The following is a 15,908-nucleotide window of genomic DNA, read 5'->3' as shown; positions in this document are numbered from 1 at the left end:
GTGCCGCGGCCGGGTCCACTCAGGTGGTGGCGTCGACGGCCGTTTCATCCGATGCAGCAGGGCGTGAGGAACTGGTGACGGCCGTCCCAGCAGGTACTTGCACCACACTCACATCTGCAAGTCCCGCACTCACATCAATTGGTACTGCCGCTTCACTTACATGGCCATGGAGACAGGGACTGGCGCAGTCGGTGGTGGGGGCGCAGTCACAGGTCACAGCTGGGATCCGGTTGGAGGGTGGTTCGGACCCCAAGATGGGGGAAAAGACGGATGATGCCACCACTCAAGTGGTTAAGCCGGTTACCGTCACCTTAGAGTCGGCACGAACTGGGGAAGCAAATAAATTTTGGGGAACTGCAAAATGGCCTCCTCAGGCGACCCCTACGGTTAGTCTCTCGGGTTTAGGGTCCCACTTGGCATCAAAAACAATGGAAAAGATATTAAGAAACGAATATGTGGATATCTTTTCCTTATACTTTAGGGATATGGAGAAGAAAGAGAAGGACGAGTTAGATGAGGACAGTAAGGAAAAGATCAAGAAACGCAAGGTTGAGCAGAATTGGGAGAATTGGCTCCCTTGTTTTACAATGTATGCGAACCTGCTTTCTGATGCTGCCCCTGAAAGGGCTACGGCTTTGTGGCAGTATCAGAATATCATTAATAAAGCTTACGTCAGTGGTCCTCCTAACGCTTGGCTGGAATATGATAGGCGGTTTAGAACCGAGGCGGCTTCCCATCCGGACAAGCGTTGGGACTTGATTGATGATCAAATTTGGATCGAAGTGATGAATCCATCTAGGGCTTCCTCTGCCTTGAAGGCGGACAGTGGGCACACTATTCAGAACACAGCGGGACAGCCCTCTCAGCAGGGGGTTCCCCAGCTGCAGTCCCACGGCCAAAAGCCTTTATGCTGGGAATTTGTGGCTCAGGGAGCCTGTTCACGGAAGGACTGTCGATTTGCGCACTCGTGTGCCATTTGTTATGGGTCTCACCCATCCCGAAATTGCCCCAAGGGGAGAGCTGCGAGAGGTAATACGAGGGACACTCAGTTCGTTAAGAAACCTTCAGGACAGGCCGCGGTGGCTCAGGGGCCTCAGCCTAATTAGGTTAAATCAGTTGAGAGTTTGGGTGGATCGGTACTCCGATAAGGGGGCAGTTAAGTACCTAGGGAAGGTTTTAGAGGGTTTTTCATATTCCTGTGTTGGGTCCCCGGTCTCTCACATTACACCAGAAGGAACGGTTGAATTGGATAATTTGGCACTCATTCCTTTCATATAGGGGCGGCATCTTTGGCAGCTCGCTAGGGTTATAGTGTTATGGCCTTTAAATTTACTGGGCGGGGGGAAATAGGTCGATTACCGGCGATAGGTTCGCCCTGCGCTTGTTTGTTTGTTGTTTATTTTGCAGGAACTGCCAGGCTGGTGCATAGATGGAGAATCCTTGTTGTGGGCATAATTATGTCCACTGGGCGGAGAGATACGCCAGGAACTCATCCTTTGGCCAGCATCTGGGTGCGCTTCCACTGCATTGGGCGAGTGGAAGGGTGTTCGGGGCCCTCGTTGGGCCGGTGCTCCATATCGGAGGTAACGTTCTGGGCCTGCTTAGCGGCAGGGCCCTGTATCTACACGCCCGTGCTGGCATTTTTAGTTATGGCTGGCATGGCCCAGGGTTCACATCGCTTGGTCGGCCATCATTCCACGCCTTCGGTGGCAGGAGGCGGTGATGTCAGGAAGCTCGAGAAGGCCAGAAAGCGTGTGAACCGGGCCATGCGCACGGCTTTAGCACGGGGCAGGGGGTCTTACATTCCTCATAAGGACATCGCGCATGTCAAAACACAGTTTTACCGTTCTGATGGTGTACATTTGTCGGATTTGGGTAACGCACACTTTTTAACTGATTTGCAGTTAAGCATTTAGGAAGTTTTTAAGGGGCTTGGTGGGGGATGGGGGCGAAATGGACATTTGCCCCCAATCTGTGGCATAAATAGTTCAGGAAAACACTGACATGGAGGTATACACATGGCACCCATTAAGGGTGGGGGGCACTGTACAACAAACACTCACCTTGAAGTCAACAAATGGGTGAGGGGACATCCATTGGCCCAGTAAAGAGAGAAGCTGATATCAATAATCGGACACAGGCTTCTCCAGACTTTTACCTTCAGGTTGCCCGGTTGGGGATCCAGGGCACACTGACATCACACGCTCAGTAGTTGGAGACGATGCCTTAGCTTGCCACCAAGTTCCTTGACACTTAGTTTAGTTCAGGTAAAGTTAAATAGGTAACATTCAATAAAAGTTGCCCAATTTGAATCCATACCTTTGTTGTCTGTCTCGTTATTTCAGGGGTTAAGGGGCAATTAAACTTGTGTCTAAAAGTATCTTTTGTTGCCTTGCCTTGTTCTGATCTCATTCCATACAATGGGCACACAATACACAATGAACACCATTTATTTCAATGGAGTCTCTATGGTTGTAACAAGTTTAACTTTCCCACTGAAATCAGTGGCTGAAAAATGTTTCAATTTGACTGGATCACACCAGCTTTTGACAAATTGATACTTTCTATCCTGTACACTAGTTAAGCCAAAACCTTCAATACTTTCAATACATCTTACCTTCAGGTAGTAAATTCATCCCCCATCCCTTTCAATTCACTCTGGCTGGATCTGTCAGGAAACACTACCTTTCTTGTTTCCTGGCAAATTAAGATATTTAACTCGCAAAGAATAAATCAAGTTGTTCATTTAACTTTGGAGCTAAAACTGTAAAACCTTTACATTCTGACAGAAAATCAGTTACAACCATATCCTTTCACGGGTTTCTGAATACCATCATCTGCATTTAGTTTTTGATTGAAATAATTGCTTGTTATTTAAGTCCTTTGAGCTAAAAATGAAAATATTGGCTTACTGTTAACAATTATGTTTTCTCAAACCCTTTATAGAGGTGTAGCATTTTCTGGTGTACATTTTCACAAAAAGCAACCCAAGGCCAATATTTTGTACAATGTATTTTGTCTACCTATTTGCCCCCATTTTTCAAATTGTTCAATTGATATTTGAACACAAGATCAGTAAAGAGCACATTCCTGTTAAAAGGAGAGGAACTGAACAATATGTGTTTTCCAGTTTTGTGACCTTATATTCTGAATAGCTGTTACTGAAAGACTGTATGCCAGCCTGGACCCATTGGTCCTGCATTGGTCCTGCATATCATAATTTGGATGATGGATTTTATTTATACTTCCGCTTTGCCCAAAACTGCTTTTCCAGGTGGGTGGGTTACAGATTAAAATGAGCACAATATTGTGAAAAACACAAAAGATCAACATTTAAAGAGAATTAAACCAATAATATTAAAACATTTTAAAGCATACAATTAAAATGTTTTAAAGCATTTTAAATAGCACAATTAAAACTTTCAGTTATAAGAGCCTTTTTAAATAATACTTTTTAAAAGTATGTGCTTATTGATGGAAGGACAAAAAGAAGGAAGTCATTTTGGGAGTTCCAGGTGATACGAAAGCCATTAAAAAGGCTCCCTCAAATGCCTTCACTAGCTACACCTGGTAGTGGCAGGACTAAAAGAAGATACCCTTATGAGTATCTTTGGGCATCAGAAGGTTCAGGAGGGGAGATTTCAATTGTGCATAGAAAAGGATCGGCAGTTAATTAAGCTGTTGTAGTAGAAGAGTTGTAACCATGTAAAACCATGCAACCATGTAAAAAAATCTAGCGTAAGGTCTTTGTACCAACTGATGTTGACAAACAATCTTCTAAGGCAGCAGCACAGAGAGATACAATGAGATATACTTAAAGCATGTGCCCTGGTGTCTAGAGCAGATGTCTCTTAATAAACATAGGTAAATAAGAGTTGCATGAATGTCATGGATGAGTGGGAGTTTTCCATTTTTTGTTACTATTTTTGCAAAATGCTCATCATAGTGGAAAGAATTCTAGATGTAAAAACCACAGCCGGGGGGGGGGGGGGGATCCTTGGTGTCCTAATTTTGAGGTCTGTTCCTGGAGTTATTTCAGGTACTGATTCAGAAAATTGTGTTGGATATAGTTATCATGATTTTCTATGGGTCAGCAGATGAAAACTGGTATATGGCTTATGTTCTGTATCTCAAAAACTAGAGCTGATAGGGGAATTGGTGCCTTTTCTGAAACCAGGAGGTCAAATATACCCAGAAACAGGTCTAACATTTGAGGCACCAAAATGTGTGTTGGCCAGTGTTATAATTAGAAATTTGGAGAAAGAAAAAGTAAGGGAGTCATGCAACAAGGCACTAAGTTCTTAAATATAAAATATCTAGCTTTGAATACTTCAATAGCCACCTTCATTTGTGGGAGTGAACAATGGATGCTCACTATATTTTTTTTCTGGTAGACACAAATGGGCTCAGAAATGAGCAACTCAAATGTTAAAGGCACCAAAATAAATTTCAGCACTTTAGATAGCTCCTTTAAAACTTGCAATAAACTCAGAACAGTTTTACTGACCTGTGACATTGAAGGTGCCAGTCATCAGGTGGGTGTCACATCTTTACTCACTTATTTATTTATTTATTTATTTACCATATTTGTACCTCGCTCTTCTCACCCCAATGGGGACTCAGAGCTGCCTTACAGATAGGCAACAATTCAGTTCCACTATGTGGAAAACATACAATGTGGTCGACCTCCAGCTACTGAATGTGGAAGATGACTGAGGAAATAATTTGATCACATTTATTTATTTATTATTTATTTAGAAGATTTATATACCGGCCTTCTCCACCTCGATGAGGGACTCAGGTCGGTTTACAAAGCATAACAAATACAATCATATAAAACAACAATTACAAATCAATACGTATTAAAATAGTACAACTTAGTACAATAAAAACATCATCATTACATCATTACAATATGCCAAATCGTCACTCCAGTCGTAGTCAAAAACAAATTCATAGTCACAGTTCATCATGGGTCATCACAGGGAAGGTTCTAGGTTCAGTCTTCGAATGCCACCCTCCAGAGCCATGTTTTTAGCGATTTCCTGAATGTCAGGAGGGAGGGGGCAGATCTAACCTCTGGTGGAAGGGAGTTCAAAAGCCGGGGAGCCACCACAGAGAAGGCCCTGTCCCTCGTCCCCACCAACCTCGATTGTGAAGGTGGTGGGACCGAGAGCAGGGCCCCCCCAGAAGATCTTAGTAGCCTTGACGGTTCATAGGGGAGAATCCGTTCAGACAGGTAAACTGGGCCGGCGCCGTTTAGGGCTTTATAGGTCAACACCAGCACTTTGAATTGTGCCCGGAAGCTGATAGGCAGCCAGTGGAGCTGGCGTAGCAGAGGGGTCGTATGATCTCTGTACCCTGCTCCTGTTAGCAATCTGGCTGCCGCGCGTTGGACTGATTGAAGCTTCCGGGCAGTCTTCAGAGGCAACCCCACGTAGAGAGCGTTGCAGTAGTCTAAACGGGATGTAACCAGAGCGTGGACTACCGTGGCCAAGTCAGACTTCCCAAGGTACGGGCGCAGCTGGCGCACAAGTTTTAATTGTGCAAAAGCTCCCCTGACCACCGCCGAGACCTGGGGTTCCAGGCTCAGCGATGAGTCCAGGGTCACTCCCAGGCTGCGAACCTGCGCCTTCAGGGGGAGTGTAACCCCGTCCAGCACAGGCTGTAACCCTATACCCTGTTCGGCCTTTCGACTGACCAGGAGTACCTCTGTCTTGTCTGGATTTAGTTTCAATCTGTTGTCCCTCATCCAGTCCGTTACAGCGGCCAAGCACCGGTTCAGGACTTCAACAGCCTCCTTAGTAGCAGGTGGAAAGGAGTGACAGAGTTGGACATCATCTGCGTACAGATGACACCGTACCCCGAAACTCCGGATGATCTCTCCCAACGGCTTCATGTATATGTTAAACAACATAGGGGACAGTACAGAACCCTGCGGGACCCCACAGTGCAATGGCCGCGGAGTCGAGCAGGTGTCCCCTAATGACACCATCTGGGAGCGCCCCTCGAGAAAGGACTGGAGCCACTGCAGAGCAGTACCCCCAAGACCCATTCCCGCGAGACGTCCCAGAAGGATACCGTGATCGACGGTATCGAAGGCCGAAGAGAGGTCCAGCAGAACCAACAGGGACACACTCCCCCTGTCCAGTTCCCTGCGCAGATCATCCACTAAGGCGACCAAGGCTGTCTCCGTACCATGCCCCGGCCTAAAACCAGACTGCGCAGGATCTAGATACTCCGTGTCTACCAGGAACTCCTGGAGTTGCGAGGCCACCACACGTTCCAGGACTTTGCCCAAAAAGGGGAGATTGGATACTGGCCGATAGTTGACGAATTGAGTGGGGTCCAGTGATGGTTTTTTCAACAGCGGTTTTATAACAGCTTGTTTTAAGCTGGCTGGAATGATGCCTTCCCGAAGGGAGGCATTAACCACCACCTTTACCCACTCTGCCAAACCCCCTCTGGCTTCCTTTACCAGCCAGGATGGGCAGGGGTCTAGGATGCATGTGGTTGGCCTCGCCTCCTCAAGAATCCTGTCGACATCCTCGAGTTGAACAGATTGAAACGAATCCATCAAAATTGGACAAGCAGGTGCTCGTGTTACATCCTCAGAGACTGCCGTTAATATAGCGTCAAAGCCCGAACGGATCAAAGCGACTTTGTCCGCAAAGTACTGAGCAAATGCTTCACAGCGCACTGACGAGTTGTCAGGGGACCCACTCGAGGTGGGGTTCAACAGCCCTCTGACTACTCGAAACAGCTCTGCCGGACGGTTCTTTGCGGACGCAATATTGGCTGAATAGAAGGACTTTTGAGCAGCCTCTATTGCCGCGCCATATTCCCTTAAATAAAGGCATAGGCGTGTTCGGTTTGACTCGTTAGGCTTTTTCCGCCACACGCTCTCTAGCCACCTCTTCATTCGCTTCCTTGCCGCCAACTCCTCAGTGAACCAAGGAGATGGTTTAGCTCGGTTGCTTAGGAGGGGGCGCTCCGGAGCGATCGTGTCTATTGCCCTAGTCAGCTCACTATTCCAGTGAGCGACTAGAGCATCGACAGAATCACCTACCAAGGTAGCGGGAATCTCCCCAAGAGCCGTCAGGAGTCCATCAGGATCCATAAGCCTCCTGGGGCGGACCATCCTAATGGGTCCACCACCCCTGCGAAGGTTAGGAGTTGCAGCCAGTCTAAACCTGATCAGGTGGTGGTCAGTCCATGGCAAAGGGGTGATAGACAGCTCCTCCACACCGCCACTGTCTTCCCAACCCTGACAGAAAACCAAGTCAAGTGTGTGTCCAGCACAGTGGGTAGGGCCAGATATTCGTTGGGACAGCCCCATGTTTGCCATGGTAGCCATGAAGTCCTGAGCCGCTCCTGAAAGAGTGGTCTCTGCATGGACATTGAAGTCCCCCAGCACTATAAGCCGCTGGGACTCCAATGCCAGGCCCGAGACCAACCCTGCTAGCTCAGGTAGGGCATCAGAGGTGCCGCGGGGTGGTCGGTACACCAACAGAAGCCCTATCCTGTCCCGGTCTCCTAGCCTCAGGTGGACACATTCAAACAAGGTTGATTGTAGGGTAGGGCACCTGACCAAGGAGATGGCATCTTTATAGACTACTGCAACACCGCCTCCCCGCCCTCCTGATCTCGGCTGGTGCTGCACAGAGTAGCCTGGCGGGCAAAGCTGGGTAAGGTTGACCCCTCCAGCCTCGTCCAGCCAGGTCTCTGTAATGCACGCCAGGTCTGCCTTTTCATCGGAGATTAAATCCCGAATAGTTGATGTTGATTCTTGTAAGAATAGTTGATTCTTGTAAGAACTTTCCAAAATATTTGATTTTGTTTCTATTACTTCAAAAGAATTGGAAATGCGAAATACTGGAATGTGAGAGGAAGTGAAACCCACTAATTTGTCCAGCACAAATGTTTGTTTGTGATGTTTGGTCTATATACATATAGCTCTGAAATGTCACTGCAGATGTAAACTGCAATCCTATAAGTAAACTCAACTGTCAACATTCCTGTTACAGGATGTATGCTTATGAAACATGAATGAAGATCCTATTCATTGCTTCTGCTGTGGACAGCTACCAGGTGCATACAGAATTCCAAGAACCTTACTAACACAGGTTGAATTAAAATAATTAGACCTTTAGGAAAAACAATATTCCAAGAAAAAACACCATCAAATTATAAATGGAACTCTTCAGCTTATGTAAATATTAGTAACTGCACTTTGAATACTTACAAGTACAAGATCAAAGGAGGCTTATACCATGCTGCTTTATGCTGTGTTTACTTTCCCTTTCCATCCTATTTTTTATTTTTTTTATTTCAAGCATGCAAAATAATTTCATGAGACCTTTCAGAGGCTCACTTAACCTTGAATTACATACATAGAGACCGCTAAGTACAAAGAGTCAAAAGAGAAAGAAAGTAATGCAGTTCCCAACAGTTACAAACATTCAACTTACATACAACATCTAGTTACAAATGGGAGTGATACTTACTAGGGCTGGGCAACCACGGAAAAATTTGTTTCTAAACTCGATTCATTTTTTGGCGTTTTTTGCGTTTCGATATTTAAAAGAATTCTGAAATTTTTCTTTAAAAAAGTTCGATATTTACGAAATTTTGGAAAGTACGAAACAATTACAAAACGATTTCGAAACGAATACGAATTGATTCGTTAATGGCGGACGCGACCGTGCAATACGCTAAAAAACCTCCATATGGGACAGGGGGAACTTTTGAAGCTTCCCTCTCCCTCTGTTGTTGACTGTTGGTGTGATATTTATAATTTTTTTTCACTGATTAAACAAACAACAGCTATAAAACTTGCCCCAGACATGCGGAAATAATAACGAAACAATTTCGAAACAATTTCGAAACGAATACAAAACGAATACGAAGCAATTACGAAACGAATTGAAAAATTCATTTCGTTTTTTAGATGCTCCTGAATGGTTCAAAATCGTTTCGTTATAAAAAAAAAACCAACGAATTTTTAACGAATTACGAAATTACGAAACGAAACCGCCCAGCCCTAATACTTACAGATATAAATTTTATAAAAGGACCTGAGCAACAGGAATATTTCTAGATATTAGTGTGTCTAGGAAAGTTCACACTTGAAACATTAAGGAATGCTTTATATGTGTGAAACAGAAAGGGTATGTAAAAAATGTTCATACTATCAGACATTTATTTATTTATTTACATCATTTCTAGCCCACCTTTCTCGGCCCTAGGGTGACTCAAGGCGAGGTTACAGTTTGGCAACAATTGGATGCCACACATTCATAAAAGATACATTTAAAAAATACATAAAAGATACAGTACTTCTAGGTAGGTGCTATAGGAAAAAGTCAGACCTCATTAGAAAACATAGCATATGACCATTTAAAATTAATAATTAAAATTCTACAATGATGGAAAATCCACTGTGAATGCAAAAAGGCTATGAATTTGACAGTATTTGTGTGTGAGAGAGAGAAAGTGTGTAATATGTCTAACTCCTAACCCTGCTACCAGAATATATCACACCATTTTAATCCAAATTTTCCTTGTCTAGCCTTGTTGATTTGCCTATGAAAAATTAACCTGAGATAAACTCTAGAAGTTTCAGAAACTCCGCTTCTTGGAACTGCATCAGATTCCTCAGGAAAGGGTTTGAAAAGGGGCTGGGTTTAGTTCAGCTGGTAAATCACCAGCAATGATAAGATCTACTAAAAAAGGTTGCCAGTTAGAAGCCCCGGGTTGGTGTGAGCTGCCAACTGTCATGCCCAGCTTACTGTTGACCTAAGCAGTTCAAAAACAGCTTGTACTGTAATTACAGAAAATACGTACTGCTGAAACAAGCAGGCAAGGTATTTTATGACACCATAAAGAAAAAGTTCTGAAAATGCCAAGTGCCAAGTGCGTACTGTGATCTGCCTGAATCCCCTTGGGGAGATAGGGCAGAATATAAATAAAGTGGTGGTGTTGTTGTTCCAAAAGAAATGATATTAATTTTTTAAAACATATATCAGGTTTTTCCACCCTCCAAGCGAAAGCAAAGGTTTGCCTGTACTCATTTGTTATCTTTTAAAATAACTTTTGAATGGTTCACAGAATTCTTTATTTTTCTTTTAGCAATCAATGTCTCATCTTCCAATGTACCATGTTCCTAGAAGGAAAGATGACTAATGCTTTCTCCTTTTCTGATTTGTGATTATATTGTATCAAGCTAGTATAGAAATGGGCACAAATAACTGGCCAAATGTTTAATTACAATTACATGCCTGAAGCTTAAATCCAATTGTGGCCCTGGAAACCATCCATCCAGCCTGCCAAGCCTATCTGATCTCTCCATTTTTGTCTGGTGTACCTTTGATAGATTTTCATCCCAAAATCACACTGAAAACCCCTCACCTTTGCAAAACTGTACGGGACACATTTACATGCCCCATCTACCCCTATGCCTCCAATCTCAGCAGTATTCTAGGCAAAGATGCAATCATTGGTTGGAGTGGTGTGTGGGGATGAAAGAATGTTGAATATAGTTACCCATATTTCACTGTGCACTTTAAAGATGTTTGCAGTTTATGACAACCCTAAGGAAAACCTATAGTTCTTTTAGCAAGACATGGTCAGAGATTATTTCACTTTGCTTCCCTCTGAAACTGAGTGTGATTTGCTTAAGGTCAGGCAATGTCCTTGCAGACGGCCAATTCTCTCACAACAGGACACTCCTGACACGACAAAAAGAAAAAAGAAAAAAGAAAAATCCAGTGGTTTCCATGGATGAGCTGAAGTTAGAGCTCATCCATGTTAGAGCAAAATTACTACATTGTGCTGGCTCTATCATGGCTCCACGTGCACAAGTTTTAGGATCATGTTCAATGTTCTTCATTGAACATGGCACCCCCAGTCAGAGGCGGCCATAGGTAATTTTCAATGGTAAGCAAACAGTATTTTGCCCCCCCCCCCCCCAGCCAATCACTGATATATATTTTCTGTTCATCGTGGGAGTTCTGTGTGCCATATTTGGTTCAATTCCATCATTGGTGGAGTTCAGAATGCTCTTTGATTGTAGGTGAACTACATATCCCAGTAACTACAACTCACATATGTCAAGGTCTATTTTCCCCCAAAAGCGCCTCAAGAGCGCCCCTGGGCAAAATCAACTATACTGCAAATGCTTACTTTGCATAATGTGTTGAGCTGCCCCTGCCCTCAGTGGTGCAGTAGGTTAAACATTTGTGTTGGCAGAACCGGTTCAAATCCAGGGAGAGCGGGTTGAGCTCCCTCTGTCAACACCACCTTACCATACAGGGACATGAGAAAAGCCTCCCACAAGTATGGTAAAACATCAAACATCCAGACATCCCCTGGGCAACATCTTTGCAGTCGGCCAATTATCTCACACCAGAAGTGAATTGCAGTTTCGCAAGTCACTCCTGACATGAAATAAAAATACATACAACACAAATTTATTAGTAGAAACCTATATTCTTATTGGGATTGCCTCAGAAATATTTGTCTGATAAGGTTGAATAGATCAGATTAGCCTAGATGGTTCATTAATGTTGCAACGCAAGAAAGGAAACTTTTTTTTAATGAAAAGCAGCAGTATTGGCTTGGGATATTCTAGGAGATGGAGCCCATGAAGGGTAATGTGTTCAAATTACTGCTTCAGCAAAACACTGTTTTACATCTACAGCCATGGAATGCCTTTGAAATGGAACCTCACAGAACTGTATGCTGGGAAAAGCCCATGGCATCCTTCTGGCTTTACTGACTATTACAATGCACTGCAGATCTCTAATTTGCTCTTTCTTAGGTTTCTATCATGTATTCTGTTGTATCATAGATTTAACAGCTCAACCTGGCTTTGCACCAACAGAATGCCTAGAGGATGAGGTGTCAATAACAGTAATCCTCTAAGCAAACAAACCCATTTGCTCCAGTGAAAGACATCTTTCTTTTTTTAACCTTTCCCTTTGTGTTGCTTCACAATCTTGTCTCACTCCTTTCTCTTTACATTAATGGTATAAATACATCTATATTTTCACAGCTTACAAATTTTGGCAGGCTTTTGCAATCATTATCCTTTTTATTATTTTTGTCCAGCACAGTGGATCTCAAAAAATTTAACTCTCTTGTTACTATATATATATATATATATATATATATATATATATATAGTTACAGTTAGCACAGTAAGTGAAGGGCTTGCAAAAAATTACCTTGGGGGACCACAACCCCATACTTAGTATCAAAGTTTGAGGACTATCTAACAGCACCAAGCTTTGGATAAGCGATTAGCTGTATTTTACAGCTCATAATCTCACAGGTAGGTATGTACACAATTTCCTTGAATTTAGAATAGCAATGCAGTCACTTCTTCCTAATCTGTGCTCTCATTTCTCTTATGTTGAATATACTATTCTGTTTCTCTTTATATTTATTTTATTGGTATTTTGAGTATAAAAGAAACTAATAATATTCTAAATAAACAAATGGGTTTTTATCTGCTACATTAATACAATCTATTGACGCAAGCATTTGTCTGACAGACAAGTAGAAGCCCCCTTCCAAGTTGCTTGATACCTCAATTTTCACAAATTCTTTCCCCCCTTTCTTGCCTAATTTTAAATACAAAATTTATCTTTCATCCTGTGTACTACAGGTGGCTGAGGTGTCAATATCTGTCCTTATTGGTTTTAGGGGTCATTTAAGAATGTGGATAAAAGACACTAGGTATATGTGGTACCAGAGAAGATTTTTTTTTAAAAAAACTGGGGGCACTTTTCTCAGCCTTGTGTTTTCTGAGAAACTGGCCAGGACTTCAAGTCCAGAATATTTATATCACTTCTTGATTATACTCTACTGGAAGGATCCTAAGGGGCAGTGAGAAAATATAAGACTGTTGGGAGGGGATTGAAATTAAGCATTTGTTTAGAAACACTACATAATAAAATTTAAGTTACACATTCTTCAGAGGGAGGCAAAGCTTGTATGGGTCCCATATAGCCTTCTTCGGAGGCACTAGAATAATTTGAGCTGACCTGAGTAGGAGATCAAAGACTTTGCAACCATGAAGTGTGGAGAAAAGAAAAGAGCAAGCACCATTTTAGGCAGCAAAATGTTTTGGGCATCTTAGCTCAATTGCTACTTCCCTCTGCTCAACACAGGCAGTCTATAGTCTATGTGAGACTCTTACCTTTTGTCATAAGCAGGAAAAAGCCCACAAGTTCTAAAGTTCCCATAACACCTGAAGTCTATTAAATACTTGTAGTGGTAAAAGTGCTGTTCTTCCTGGAACCTTCCTCTTTTTTCCATCAACATTGGAATGAATGGGATAGAGAGAAGGGAAGGGAAGATGGGCCAAACCTCTTACTCTGTTCCACCACTGCTGGGAGAGCCCACCATTTCTCTTACCCACAGTAGAACCTCATCTGCCCAGGGGCATTCGTTTGGGGTGGAAAGGTAGAGAAATTCTCATGTTTTTATGCCAGCTTGGATATATTGTGCCAATTTCACCAAAAATTGTGAAAAACACTGGGGTCATACTGTCTGCAGGCTGCATTTTCCATATATTTATTTTAAAGTCACCTCACAAGATCACCTCACAAGATCACTCTTTCCTCCATCTGTGATTACTCTGAGATTTCCTGGCAAGGAAACCTGGTTAAGCACAGCAGATCTTTGAAATATAATTGAGAGTGCTGATACCAGGCAAATGTCTCACCTAATAGAAACCCCTCAATTTTGTTAGTGGAGATGGTAGGTTGGCCAAGGTCATCCCTTCTCCACTAGTATAGCAGAATGGCTTCTGGACAAAGGTGGAGAGAGAAGCAAAGCACAATGCATCTGGCTCTATCTTTGGCTGCCTTGTGGATGTTAGAAGACACACAGGAAGACAATCTCCAGAGATTTCTAGAGGGCTGGGAAGTAAAACTGGTAACATACTGCCAACCAATCAATGTTTACTCTACTGAACCACATGGACTAATAGCTGACTTGGTGAAAAGGCAAGGGGTTTTTTGTTGTTGTTGTGTAAAATCAGAAAAGATGTATATTTAAAGCCATATTTTTGAAAGTGGGAAAGATGACTAGATTCTGATAAGCAACTAGTGTGACCAGATGCAAATGACAGCATAGCTGTTGTGTGGAAGAAAGAATTTCAGTATGGGTAGCTTGATATGCAAAACATTGTAAAATAGGTTTATGCCACTCTTCTTAAAAATCAGAAATAATTGCATATCATGAACACCTGGTTCTTTCTGGCAAACAAAGGCAATATCTAGTTTTGGAAGGGAGAAAAACCCTACTTGCCAAAAGCAAGGAATCTTCAGTATGTGCACAAACATGTTCCACACTTTACGGTTCTTCAAAGTATATGTAAGTGCTCATGTGTTTTGAGAAATATAAGAAAGAAATCCCCCAAATTGTAGCTTTTTGCAAGGCAGTCTCCATGTTTGACATCTTATTCTTTTTCTAAACCAAGCTGTTATATTTTAGGCTCCATAGAGTTGAATTCCACATTATTTTAGAGTTAAGAAGCATATAAACTTTTAAAGGTTTTATAAAGTTTGCACTATCCCTTGCCCAGCCCTTTTTTAGTTGACCATGACCATTTTGTAGTTCTATCCATTGGTTTTATTGAACCTTGTCTGATGGAGTTATAATTGCAATTGGTTTACATTTTTATTGTTGTGTTCTAGTGGGATTTTTGTTTCTTATTTGCTTTTATTTTAATCTGTTTGTATGATTTTCTTTTTGGCAAATGAATGTTTTGAACGTATGGGAAACTGCCCTGAGTCCCTTCGGGGAGATAGGGCAGTATACAAATAAAGTTATTGTTGTTGTTGTTGTTGTTGTTGTTGTTGCTATTATTTGAAACACAACAAGATGAGTCCACAGCAAACAAGATCACAAACAAGATCATTGTGCTAGCTGTTGTATTGGATCATACGTCAGACACTTGCCAAGTGTCTAGGACTTTGTGATGTATCCATGAATAATGCATGCAGAACCCAGTAAGATGGCCTTTTGCAGGTGACAGATGATAATTTTATCAGCGCCGATTGTGTTTAAGTGAAGGTCAAGGTCTTTAGGCACTGCACCCAGTGTGCCAATCACCACTGGCACCACCTTTACAGGCTTGTGCCAGAGTCTTTGCAGTTCAATCTTCTTCTTCCTCCTCCTCCTCCTCCTCCTCCTCTTCTTCTTCTTCTTCTTCTTATTATTATTATTATTGTTGTTGTTGTTATTAATTTCAACTGCCCTCCATCCAAGTCCTTGAGAATGGTTCATACCAATTGAAATAATCCTAAAGCTGCAACAGCTTTCCTAACCCTAATAGGAAGCCAGCTCTTTTCAAAGTTGGCTCTCATTCACTTCTTGGGGGGGGGGGGGGGGGCTGCCATAATCTGTCATCAGAAACATATTTATGTTGCAATATTCATCCACTGCCAAAGGATTTTTTGTTCCTGCTTTTGCTTCCTTGGTCCTACCTCATCTTAATTAACTCCACCTGGCTTAAGGCTTTCTCTTTCAACAAGCTGCATCAGTGCTATTGTACAGTCCCAGCAGGAGAAAGCCACAGATCTAGAGAAATTAAATCACTCACCATAGAAACATCTTGAACAATAGTGTGAGAACACAGAATCAGCCAATCCCATTCCATCCTAAGAAAAAGGCCTGTGCAGGCGCACATTTCACAATAAAGATAAGTGCATGGTAGCAGTAGCAGCAGCCATCCAGAGACAAAGGGAAGAAAAGAAATTCTTTCAAAAAGATACCTCCACTGAAAGTATAATTCTCCAACCTGGAACCTTTCCCATTCAGCCAGTACTGGAAAAGACAGAGTAAATGGTCAATAAATAAATAAATGCAGATTTCCAGCTTTATTCTTCTTACTG

The sequence above is a fragment of the Anolis sagrei genome, chromosome 3, assembly GCF_037176765.1.
Source record: "Anolis sagrei isolate rAnoSag1 chromosome 3, rAnoSag1.mat, whole genome shotgun sequence".
NCBI lineage: Eukaryota > Metazoa > Chordata > Lepidosauria > Squamata > Dactyloidae > Anolis > Anolis sagrei.
Note: the sequence above shows the minus strand (reverse complement) of the source record.